An 11,631-nucleotide genomic window follows, 5' to 3' on the forward strand; every position below is an offset into this window, starting at 1 on the left:
TATACACTCAGAAGGTGGTGATTCACTGGGACAGGCTGCCCAAGGAGGTTGTGGATGCCCCATCCCTGGAGGCTTTCAAGGCCAGGCTGGATGTGGCTCTGGGCAGCCTGGTCTGCTGGTTGGTGACCCTGCACATAGCAGGGGGTTGGAACTGGATGATCATGGTGATACTTTTCAGCCCAGGCCATTCTGTGATTCTATGAGAAATCTTTGATGTTCATAATCATACAGTGGTACATTACAGATCCACTTAAATTAATTTCTATTCCTACGCCTAATCTGAAACTGAATGAAGTGTAATAAACTTCGAGGAAAAAAGGATCCAAATAAATAAATAAATAAAGAATCCCCAAATCCCAACAACTGCATTTGTACTTCTACAGCTTCTCAGTACTCAGAAATTTTTAGGCAATCATAAGCTCCCTTCTAAACGCAACTCCAAAATGCCCAGAGCATATTATTTTGCCCTATCAGACTGTCAGTCTGCTAGATACAAATCCATTCCGGGTTTAACAGGAAAAAATGTGGGACTCATTTTGTGTAAAATATGCATACACGACAGAGTATGCAAAAGCCAGACTGCAAAAGAGAAACTACGTGAGAGTTCAAAGCTGGAAATACAGATTTTCTGTACATCCACCACCAAACAAACTTTGTCATCATTAAAATTCATGCGAAAGTTTTGGACTTCAAAGTTGCTCAGCTGGTAGGAGTCCTGAGGGTGGATTACAAATAATAGGCACATGTTCTCAATCTGCTTGTTGATCTGACTTGAAAAATTGACAAGACTGGGAAGCAAAGTCCCAGAATGAAGCTTTAAAACTCGTCTTTGAAGGCAAACTAACCATCTGAAAGTTTTAAAAGTGGCTAATTTTCAAGATTAGTTCAAATTACACCGTATTCTTTACCTTAAACTGCACAGCTTTTAAGTTGATTCCTTGTTTGATGAGAAATTTTAAGGCTTTTCTTGTGAACAGAAAATATCTGTCAAGCTTATCTGTGCAAGAACCAAATAGTTTCATTAAAACTAGAGGGAAATCACTTAATGCTGGAGACATTATCATGTAAAACAGAATAAAAATGGATTTGAGATATCTGCTCACACATGTGCCTTGTGGAGGTGACGGGTTTCATTTTTATGTGCTCAATGGGAAAAGAAAAAGGTCTCTGATTTCCTTGTGAACAGCGTTTGCGTTTCCATACTATCTGCAGCCAACCACAACTGCTAATGATTAGCACAGGATGAAAAGTCACAGTCTTCCAGCTACTTTCTTGCTAGATTAATTCTTGCTATTTACTACTTTACTACTTTTCTCATTTGTCACAAAAAAAAAAAAAAAAGCTATTCCCAACTACTAACAGCTCTGCATTTCTGAAAATATGCGTGTTTTAGGGCCGAATTTGCAGACAGATACTGAAACGTAATTAAAAAAATACTGCCAATGTCAACACAGAGCTGAAAGAACACCAGCTCTGACAGAAGTTTATTTCCCCTTTGCTACTTTGTAATTCAAGCTGTTCTCCGGCTAACAAAAGCGCACTCATTGTCATTTTATTAAATTTAAGGTAACAATGGAAACAATACACATTAAGTCAGTCTCAAACATGATGTCATGTTTTATGAAGATAGGTTAAAAGAGAATGTAGAACAAATTACCTTGACTGCTTAGGAAGCCCTAAATCCCTTAATTTACCCAACCATTTATCAGCAGAACTAATCAAAAGCCTTTCTTGCTCTCGCAGGGCATGAAGGTAGCCATTAAGTCTCTGAAGTGCATGATTTTACCAGCAAGACAAAACAGAAAGCAAATCTTGGGAGTAAGTATCAGCTGGATGTTCACATAACAAGGTCCAGAGAGACATATCCAGAAGTTTCCTCTTTTAATCCAACTCTGAATAATGCTGGATGCTGTTCTCTGTTCCTTCAGAGCTCTACCACTGCCAAAATAACTGCAAGGCTTGCAAGTCCAAGTATATCTCAAGCCTTTCCCAAGGCACCCCAACACTATCTGAGGCACTGAAACTATGGCAACCGAATAAGAAAGCAGCTTCCATGATTAATAGATGAAGATCCCAGCGACAGTGCCTAGCTAGGCCATATTTCAGGAATGTGAAAGGAATTAGCATAAAATCCATCACATTCTACCAATGAAAAGTAGATTTCAAAAGGCACCAACAAAACCACATTATTTTTCTTCTAAGAGAAAATATTTGACGGAACTATAAACTGTTCAAATTCTTATTAACATCTCAATGAACAGCTGCCCCCAGTGCAAGCAATGGGTAAACGTCCACCAGCGAGAGTGAAGGAACCAACACAGCACATTTCCAGCAGACTATCAAAGCCATATGTAAAAATGCTCAATGTATAGAACATACAGAACACCTGAGTGAAGGTGAGCAGATGGAGATCGAGTAGAAATAGCATTTGCTGCAGTCAGGAATATATTTGGACACCGTTTTTCCCATTGTGTTGGAGATTCATGTAAGAGCATACTTTCCCCATCTGAACCAGAATCCCCTGCTACATCTATTACGTTATCTATGCATTTTCATTACTAGAAGGCCCCATGAGTCTGTCAGGGTCATGGCAAAATTGGTGAGAGGTTAGGAATAGCTTTTTTAGAAGCAGATAATCAAACTCCCACTATTATCTCCAGAAAAAAAAAAAAAAAAAAAAAAAAGAAAAATCACTATTATACTCCCCATCCACTAGACGGTCTCAGATTAAGGCAAAATGATGCAATAAGAACATTCCTTATTTCCAATTGACATCAACATTAAGTTTCCACATAAAGGCTACTGAGATGAGAGAAGTAGAGGAATACGTTTTTTGCCCTTATCACTAAGGGTATGACCCTGCAGCCAAGGCATGATTTCACTCAGGGAGGGAGGGATTCAAGGAGCCAAAGGCTTCCCAGTTGGAAGACAGCGCACATGCAATGCTGGGCACCTGCCCTAGAGGTGCCTACCTTCCATACGCCATGAATACGACATGAAAGGTGTAAAAGCTGCTTCTGTGTGAAGTCCCTCATTTGCACTTCACAGTGGTTAAAAAGAAAAAAGCATGGGGTAGTCCACAACATACGAATTTCAAGGATCTGTTATAAATACTGTACACAGAAATGTCTTTTATCAACAATACTTTTAAAGAGAAGGTCATTGCAGAACGCAGCGAGTTACCATATGTCTTCACTCCAGAGATACATCAACTGGCAGTTCTGCTAATAGCTGGTTTATCTTCTTCATTTTACGTCTCTGTTTCAGCCAGTACAGAAACACTTTGGGGACTGAGGGAAAATTCCTTCCAGGCAGAAATGGTTCTGTATTCACACAGAGTATAACACACCCCTTCTCCTTACTGATAAATAACTGCAGTTCCACACTGGGAAAGAGTTAACTATCAGGAGCATTTTTTACCAGTGAATTATGAGATGTCTCATGGTGTTTTTTTTTTTGTTTGTTTGTTTGTTTTTTTTTTTACAGATTTTCTTCATCATTTTTAGAAGCTATTTTGTAAAAGGTGACATCTGCTTTTTTCTTTTTTAACTACTACAGTGGACCTAAACTTTAGATTCCACAGGACATAAATCTGGCAGCTTCGTGTACGTTCTCCTGGCTCATGAAAGCCAAGAATATGATAAATTCATGGGGGGTGGCATAGAGCTCCAACCCCCTTTCCTATTTCCTGTGCCCCCACCATTAACCGGCCGCAGCTTAAATAAGTCTTAAGTGACAAAAATAGCAAATACAGCTATGCATGTCTTTCAATAAACCATTTCAAAGACTTTCTGAATATCCTGATGTTATAAGATACTCCATCTTTTTTTTTTTTTTTTTTCTCCAGTTCCCATATCACTGCAAATTTTGAATCTTTTCCTACCCAGTTGGTAGGAAATAGGAGAGGCAAGTGGGCACCTTAGGAACTCCAGGGGACATGCAGGACATGCAATACATATAATTGCAACACAGTAGGTGGCACTCTTCCCTTTAAATCCTAAAGCAGTGTCTGAGCTGTGCTGCCATACTTGTCATGTTATAGGCAAGACCCAAGCTCAAAGGCTCATTTTCAGAGACCAGTTAAGCAACCCTTTACGCCGTATAAATGTTAACATTCAGCTATTTCCATGGCTTCATTCTCTCAGAAGACAGCATACAGAGGAAATAAAGACCCTGGGCTGTCCAGTTTGTACATCAACCAGGACACGCACTTTTGCCTTTGCAGACCCTGTCCAAGCTGTTCCTTACTGAACAGATGGATTCAACAGGCTCAAAATGAACACATTCATATGTAGAGGTTTTATACTCAGGCCTGAGTTTTCTCCCAGCTGCTTATTTTTGCCACTAAACCCTGTTTCTGGTTGCTCTATGTTGCAGGACCTGATACCACTACTGGACATCTCTTTATTACCTACCACCCCACTCCTCACCTACCTCAGGGTGGTCTGATGCACAGAATTAATGGTGCAGAAGAACGCATTGCTTACTCCTCTCTTTTTTTCTGTTTCCAAGCCCAGACAAGGCTTGCCACAGTCTGCTGTAGGTCTGTGTTAAATGCTGCTTGCTCCAGAAGATGTGGACAGAAGTCTGCCTGAATACTGAAGGTCGATCCACAGCAAAGGGACTCAGACCACAGTCGCAGGTCCTCACCAAGCATAGATTCCCACCAGAAAGCAGGGGGAACCACGCTATGGAAGAATGGCCCTATTTGAACAATATTTCAGCAACTGCCTTTATTTTCATCCAATTACTCCAACAAGCAGAGCAGAGCTGGGCAAGCAAGACTGGAAAGGATAAGAGCTAAAGATTTACCTCCTTAATAAATGAATAGTAGGAAGTAAAATACTGCAGCATCTGTATCAAATTAAGATAGCGAAAACTTCTGTTCTAGTATAGTTCAACTTCACTCTAGCATATGCTGTACCTAAAAGAATAGAATTGTATGTAGCAGAATTTACCACGTTGTTTCTTTTCAGTGCTCTGGTAATAGTGCATGGGAATCAGATACAAAGCATTTGATGGGGAAGTGTAACAATGCGTCCTTGCAAACAAGTTGGATGCAAGACATACATTAGCTCAGGTCAATTTAATCCGAAAACATTTTATGTCTCTCCTGCTGCAAACCATGTGAACTCTTTTCATGCGTATTTATGTATGGCTCTTCAAAACAAGATGACAAGTTTCCCCTTCCCTTCACAAAACACGCACAAGGGAGTTCACAATAACCTACTTCCTTTTTAATGCAAACAGTTCTATTCTGGATTTAACACAGGTCATTAATCTGATCCTTCTCCTTTTCTTTTTTCTCTCACTCTTACTTACCTCCTCCCCTCTTCCCCCCCACCCCCTCCAAAAAAATATAATAATAATAATAATTAAAAATGAGCAAGGACAACTCCTTCTCTCAAACCCAACCTACCTCCTTCCTCACACTGAACAGCAATTACCGCATGCCCTAATTTGCAAACATTACAAGGAGACTATGGTTGATACTCGCTTCCATCTTCAAGCAGCTGGAGATGTTAGATCAACATATTTCTTGCAGACATTAGCATCCAACTATTTTTTTTGTTTTGTTTTGTTCAAGAACGACAAGTTTATCTCATAAGGTTGGCTTTGCCACTGGAAGTCAGAATAACAGTTTTGATGTAGGCTAATTCAGAATACAAAGAACATCTGTGACCATATGATTCGTTTTCCTTTTAAGTTCTCATCCATGCTTCAAGCACTTGATTCCCACTACAGGAAAAGCAAACAGTGCAATTATACTTTATGGTATTAATTGCTATTTTAAAATTCATTTTGCATTCAGGCAGAAACTTCTTCTGGGCATTCCACTCCTGAGATAAACTTACTTGAAAGCCAGAGATTTTATTCAGTGAAGAGTGGGAGAGAACCAAGATCAACATTTTTATGCATAGGAAATTGTTTGGCTTTAAAGAGAGCTAGTGTATTTTCTCTTTGCATTGTATCTTTGGATAAGCTACCACATGAAAAACATGATCCTTTCAGATGAAATTATACCCTAGACATTGAAACATTCTGACAACTGCACTTTTTTTGAGGCAAACCTTCCCAATCTTACCGACTCTACAACATTTCCTTTCAGTACTGCATATGAGGCAATTCCGTGAAGGAAAGGGTTTGCTGTAGGAAACCCACTTTTCCCCACAACACACTAGATCAATCTCATCAAAAACAAACAGAAAACCCCAAAAGATAACCAGAGCACAGTCAGTTTGCTGTCTGAAAACAAATGGCAAAGCAAGCCCTGAACATTACAGTGGCCGCATAAATCCTATTCTCAGAGAGCTGACACAGACTTGTCAAAATCTCCACAAGTTCTGTGATAGAGCCTCACTCAGCTGGACCTCCTCACGCTGACTTACCCGGCAAGTAAAGCTTACTGACATGAGAACAGTGAATCGCACACAGACAGTGTTTGCCAAGACAGCGTAGCAAGAGGCATGATTTCCCCACTGCCATCGAGGTTAGCTTAATAATTAATACAGGTGCCAGATGATACTGAACAAAAGTTAGCCCAACCTACGACAGTTAGTAAGCCACTGCACACAGCCCTGTGGCAGAAAATGGTCGTGGAGATTCAGCTCTTCACTATTTACTACCACGCATTGCCCATGTGTCCAACCCTTTGGAGGACCAAGTGTTCCTGTTGTGAAGCCTAGAATTAATGTGCTTTACCACGGGCCACTTGAAACCTTTGCTTCTGCAGGTCTATTAGTCGAACAATTTCCCGTCCACAACTACCAAAGACGCGTGCTGCACAGACCTCGGCACACGAGCACAGGTTTACAAACTTCCAAAGCAGCAATTTGCTCAGAGAGGGGAAGGAGAGTAAATTTCCCTCCGAACAAGCGGTCGCTGTTGGCAAAGACACAGACGGCCGTCTGCGGAGCTCAGCCCGGCACTCACCCGGCCAGGGGCTGCCAGGACATCGCAGTGCCAGCGGACAGAACGACATCGCCTCCGCGGCGGTCCGCGCTCGCAACGCTCCCCCGCCTGCAGCCACCGCAGGAAGCGCCTCCCTCGGGCAGGAGGGGCGGAGGGACGGCCGAGCTCTCGCAGGTACTTTCTCCGGCGCGAAGCAAAGCCAAACTTTCTGCCACCCTCCCCGGGAACGCCGGCAGGGCCCGGGGCAGCGCTGACCCCCTGCCTCATTCCGGGCAGTACGGGTCGGGGTAGCGGCGTGTTACTAACACGCCTCGCCCGCAGCCCCTACACGGGCTGGGCTGAGGGCGGCTAAACAGTCTTCTCTTCAACAGCGGCACGAAGCTGCCCGCTGCCGGCCGCTCAGAGCCGCCTGCCCGGGGCTCCTCGGACTCACGCCGGGCCAGCTCCGAGAGGGGCTGCGGCAGCTCCTTCGTGCCGGATTACCCTGCTCTTCCCCCTTAGAAAAACTTTCTCCGCCGTTTCTCGGCTCCCCGGGGAGGAGAGCGAGCGAAGAAGCGGCCGGCAGAGTCCTCGCCCTGCCGAGGAGGGGGCGGGGAAGGGGCCCTGCCCTGGAGCCTCTCTTCTCCCTGCCTCGACTGCCGGGCAGCCTGCAGCCCCTCTGCGGGGACAGAGGTCGGTGCGGCGGGGAGGGGAGCCCGCGGCCTCAGCCCACCCTCGCGAACAAAGCCCCTGTAGCACAAGAGGAAACCGAAGTTTTCTCGGTTGCCGGCCTCTTCTTTCAGCCTTGAAAATTTAAAAAATAAAGTAAAAATAAAATAATGCCAACAAACAAAAAATCCCAATCCCGAAACACGCCGCCAAGCCCACCAAACCAGAAGACACCACCACAATCCCGCACTTGAGAGCGGAAACCGTGGGTTACGCCTCTGCACGGAGCTCCCGCACTGTGCCTGTAACAAAGACCCCGGCAGTTCACAGCCCCGCGCGGTGACCGCGGGCAGCGCTGATCCGGCCCCGCACGAAACCCCCCGCAGCGGCGGGTAGGGAGCGGGGCTGGGAGACGCGAGAATGCGGACAGGAGCTCGAGCACCGTGCATGCAAACGGTGCCGGTGGGCCGGGGAGCGCCGGCGCATTCAGCAGCCTGGGGGCGGGGGAGAGGAAAAGAGGAAAAAAGGAAAAGAGAGACGAAGCCACGAGATGCCTGGAAAGTGGCAACGGCGAGCACAACGCGTGCGCTTGCGGGCAGCTCCTCGCCTAATGCCATCGGCGCTGCCGAAGCAGCCGCAGCCGCCGCCCGCCGTACCCGCCGCTCTCGACCGGCCGGGCGAGGCGGGAGCCTTCCTTCCACGCAACCCAACACATCGGATACGGACGGGGAGTACTGTACCTTTTCGGTGCATCTATCTGGGCAGCTAGAGGACAGAACTAGCTGATGGTGTGTCCCATTTAGTAATCCATTTAAGGGGATCTCTCTGGGAAACTGGAGCCACTCTTTCCTTTGCAATCCTTTGTCATTACTACATATGTGCTTCCCAGGGGATGGAATATTTAGTATTTCTACTTTCTGAATTGCAAGTGCAATTTGTTCATTTCCAATGACGGGAAAAAAAAAAAAAAAAGAAAAAAAGAAAAAAAAAAAAGAGGGAATAGGAGTGAAAAATATATATGTATATCAAAAAAGAAAAAAAAAAAAAAGAAAAAGAAAAAAAAAAAAAAAAGAAAAAAGCGTTCGCAACTCCTCTCCAAACCCAAATTCCACTACGATTCCACTCCAGTAAGTCCCCTTCAGCCGTGCCTCGGGAGGTAAGTCATTGCGGGGTCTCGTCCTGCTCCCCTTCTACCAAAAGTGCTCCCGGTGCGAAGGCTGCTCCAGGAAAACTCCGAGGCTGGCGGCGCTCGCCGTGCCGCGGCAAGAAGGCTCAGTCGCTGCTCGCCCCAGGCTGTCGGGCATTGGACTGGAAGCCGCTCGCCCGCCGCCGCTGCCCTGCCTCCGCCCGGCTCCCACTCCCAGCCCCTGGGACGCGGCTCCGGAGGCGGAGACAAAGCCCGGACTGGATCGCAACGGGCGGCCGCGCCCCGCCCCGCCCCGCCCTGCGGGCACGTGCCCAGCCGTCCCGCCCCGCCGTGCTGCGGGCGGTGCCGCCGGAGGGCCGGCTGCGGCGTTGCGCCTCGCGGGAGCGGAGTCCCCGCCGGCACCGTCGGCACCCGCCGCCTCACATCGCTCGGCGGCCACGCGCTGCGCCGCCCGCCGCTCCAAGGATGCCCGCGAGCGACCGGAGCATCTCGGCCCTGGGCGGCCCGGCGGGGGGACTCGGCGGTTCCGCGGCGGGTTCCGGGAGCGGCGGCGGGGCCGGGGGCGCGGAGCCGTCCGGTGCTGTCCGGTAGAAAGCTCGGCAGCGCCCGGTGGCGGCGGGCGGCGGCACATCCCCCCTCGTCCCCGCGGGGACCGCGGCTGCAGCTGCCGCTGGCACCGATCTCGGCCGTCTTCATCTCTTCCTTTCCATCGTTCCTCCACCCAAATCCCGTCCCGGCGGCCGCCGGCTGCGTTAATCCCCGTCTCGGAGCCGATCCAACGAGAGGCAGGAGCGAGCGGCGCTAATATGTTAATCCCCCACCCCGGCCCCGCGGTCGTGCGCTCGCAGCCGCCTGCGGTCATCGCAGCGCTCCGGCCGGGTCTCTCCCAGCTGCTCTCGGATGTGGATCCGACCCTCCGGCCCCTATCGCTGACCTCTGCGGGCTCCGGGTGCGGGGACAGAGCCGTTCCTCGGCCGTAGCATGGGACTAACAGCGTTTTGTATCCTGTATCTCTCACTGGAGTGAGGTTGCGAGGAGAGCCTCTGGTGCTTCCGTGTGGAGGTATCTGCTCCACAACAGGAGTCGCTTTACAAGTGCAATTGCTTTAACACGATTTATCTCTATTTATTTATTTATTTGTTTCTCCTCCAAACCAGATAAGTGAAACGATGGACAGAGCAAAGGGATTTACTGACAGGCCACAAAGGGTGTCATTAAAATTAAAATAATTCCTTGTTTGTGGCAGCTGTTTCCCTTGCCTTTTATTTTCAGATAATGAAAGGACTCAGAGAAATTGGTTTCGGTTCAGTATTTGATTTGGGGTCTAAAGTTATGCACATTCATTCAGTTTCTAGTTGTTAGATTACAAGGGAGAACATCCATCTGTGTTGGGGAAAAGTTTCTTCTTTCAGACAGTTTATACTGAATGTATACTTAGGATGATTTTCTAACTAAAGGAACTAAGATTTCGTATATATTTTATTCCTTGCCCTGAAAATCTGAAACAGAAGGGGGTTCTGCACTGAAGAGAGTAATTGCTGGGAAGAGATAAATTTTAGTTCAACGAACTTATGCTAGATCTGAAAGCAATTAGAGGAATTGGACTAGTACAAATAATTTCTGGGTACCCAACCATGTGTCAGAAGGATAAACCAGACTGAATGGGCCTTGGTTTGCCAAGAACCCTTTATCTTCCCAAAGGAGGCTCCGGATCATCTCTTACTGCATCTCCCTGTGTCAGGAGTTGAGAACAGAGATAACATGGCTTTGTGGGAAGTTTCCATCATGATGCTATCCTCATCTGCTACATACATTTTGTGGTGCTCAGGACTTCCACTGACTTTGTTGTGGTGTGTATTGTAAGCAGATCTCAATCGAGCCCTACTCTTGTGCTTCACAAGTATTTCTGCAGTACTGAGTAGTTTGTTTTACACTTGGATTTCCTCATTAATCAGAAAGGCTCTCCAACAGAGAACATTTTTTTTCCCCCCTATATTTATGGTATCGAAAAACACATACTAGATTTTTAGTTTATGGAAGAAGCAGAATTCACTGAAAAATCCTGTGTTCCATGCCTCAGCATGAGCTACGGCACTGGTTGTGAGAAGTCTGTGCTGAGGTTCCTTTACAAAAGTGCTTTTCATTCATCTACTTTCTTTCCCCGTATTTAATTTCCAAGCCTGCACTGATTTATTTCATCATTTAAAACACACACTGCAACCGTTTTCACTTATCCTTCTGCCAGAACTTAAGTCAGCTCTCCTGTCCTTTATTCCCCTACTGCTCCTTCTGCTCTTAACTTACTCAAATAACTCTGCAAAATCAGGCGAGTGTTATAGCTTAAAGAAACAGCACTCTTTTCTTTTACTTGACTCCTCATCTCGTTTCACTCCCTATACCCAGAGTAAACCCCAGTTTACTCTGTAAACTATTCTCCTCGTGTTTTCTCCCCCACCAAGTCATATCGGACTGTTTTTATGGAACAGTCTCAATTCTCCATGCTGTCAGATTTTCTGAAAACACAACACAGCCTTATCTGTTTTTACCTACACTAGTTAACAATTGTGAGCTACTCACACCGGCCTGAGGAAGGGAATTATTACTCTTACTTATGGGAGCATATTTTTTCAGTGGCTGCTCTTTGGCAGCTGCATTGGTGGGTTTTCCAGTCTCTATCTGGTAAGGGATTCTTGGTGAAGTATCCATAGAGCTGTGCATTATCTGAAAGACTTGTGCAAGCTGCAGAGTTCTTCAGCTCCTCTTTGGGCAGAATCTCTACCAAAGATTTAATTTGAGTTGATGTGAAAGTATTACCTCTGCTTTTGCTTCCTAGTCATAGAGTTATAGAATGGCTTGGGTTTGAAGGGACCTCAAGGAGCATCAAGCTGCAACCTAATCACATACAATACAAAGTTCTGGGCTTT

The 11,631-nt window shown here is 46.3% G+C and overlaps 1 protein-coding gene across 4 annotated transcripts in view; it reads right to left on the reverse strand.

Annotated features, from left to right (window-relative positions):
- SEMA6A (semaphorin 6A) overlaps positions 1-8,930 on the reverse strand; it is a 111,858-nt gene extending 102,928 nt beyond the window's left edge. For 3 of the 4 annotated variants that reach the window (XM_072360241.1, XM_072360240.1, XM_072360238.1), the window contains exon 1: positions 8,301-8,930. The gene's annotated coding sequence lies outside the window, so the exon portion shown is untranslated. Of the gene's footprint in view, positions 1-6,933; positions 6,958-8,300 lie in introns of those variants that run through there. The other variant, XM_072360239.1, reaches the window with a different exon arrangement.
- Positions 8,931-11,631: the final 2,701 nt, after the last annotated feature.

Source organism: Excalfactoria chinensis, chromosome Z, assembly GCF_039878825.1.
Source record: "Excalfactoria chinensis isolate bCotChi1 chromosome Z, bCotChi1.hap2, whole genome shotgun sequence".
Taxonomy (NCBI): Eukaryota; Metazoa; Chordata; class Aves; order Galliformes; family Phasianidae; genus Excalfactoria; species Excalfactoria chinensis.